The sequence below is a fragment of the Triplophysa rosa genome, unplaced genomic scaffold, assembly GCF_024868665.1.
Source record: "Triplophysa rosa unplaced genomic scaffold, Trosa_1v2 scaffold136_ERROPOS1255994+, whole genome shotgun sequence".
NCBI lineage: Eukaryota > Metazoa > Chordata > Actinopteri > Cypriniformes > Nemacheilidae > Triplophysa > Triplophysa rosa.
Window position 1 is genome coordinate 87,022 of NW_026634139.1, and position 1,315 is coordinate 88,336.

Below are 1,315 nucleotides of genomic sequence, written 5' to 3' on the forward strand. Positions count from 1 at the left end.
AGGTGATGTGCGTTAAGGTGATTGTTGAAAGGCTGTTGGCGAGGCTGTCGGGAGCGCTTAAGAAACTTAGAATATCCTGTAAGTTTGTTGTGGAAAAAGAGCTCTTATTCCTGACTTTCTTTATATATTAACCACGCATTAAATGCTGAAACATAAAAAAAATCCCTGTGACAGATAAACTTATCAAGACCAACGATGTAAAAATCTGCAAATGGTCCGAGCGGGACTCGAACCAGCTAAAGACGTAACATGCGACTGCGAGCAAACCGAGATAACCTGTAGACTAACAGCAAGGACTCACTTTACTACTAATTATGTCATCATTTACGCACCCACGTTTACACGTTGCTTGCTGGAACGTACTGCATTAGTTATATGTTTTTCTTTTCAGCTGTTTTTTCTTTCATTTCTTTACATTTTTGTTTTCCACAAAGTTAAGATGGATATGGATTTGAGGTGACACTACGGTCCCCCAGTTAACTTAAGTGAACTGAACAGCGCCCTTGGAAATTGTACTGGATGCTCCGAGCCTCCGACTTGCCGTAGAGCTCGCAAACCCAGAAGAGGAGGGGCTATGTATATTAGCTAATAAGTTTGCATTTTGAGTGACGTGTGTGACGTTAACTTAACGTCGATCGGTGTGCGGCGTTATTTTAACGCGTGGCGGCGTATGACGTTAATTTAGCGCCAGGCGGCGCTTAATTAACGCCAGGCTGCGCTTAATTAACGCCTGGCGGCGTTAAGAAATCGGCGTTTTAATATTAATACGGCGATCAAAAGCACGCGAATTGTGAACCTGCATGTTGGCTTTCGATAAATACGGCGATCAAAAGCACGGGAATTGTGAACCTGTTGGCTTTCGATAGCGCTCTGTGCAACCAAAACGGCGTTTTTTACGCGCGTCATATGGCCAGACAGCGGCGCAAAAAGCGGCGCTTTTCAAATGCCTTAGTACGCCGTTAAATATGGCGTTATGGACGACTTTTCGCGCGTTTTTTACGGCGTTTGGAATCGCGACGCCGTATTTTGCGGCGCAAATACTGTTTAAAATGCCGTCAAAAACGGCGTTCGGATATAAACGCGTTTAATCTATGGCGTAATTCTGATACCATCGGCTTGCCATAGCTCTGTGCAACCAAAACTGCGTTTTTTACGCGCGTCATATGGCCAGACAGCGGCGCAAAAGACGGCGCTTTCGGGGCGCCTTAAAACGCCGTTAAATACGGCGTTATGGACGGCTTTTCTCGCGTTTTTTACGGCGTTTGGAATCGCGACGCCGTATTTTGCGGCGCAAATACTGTTTAAAACGCCGTCA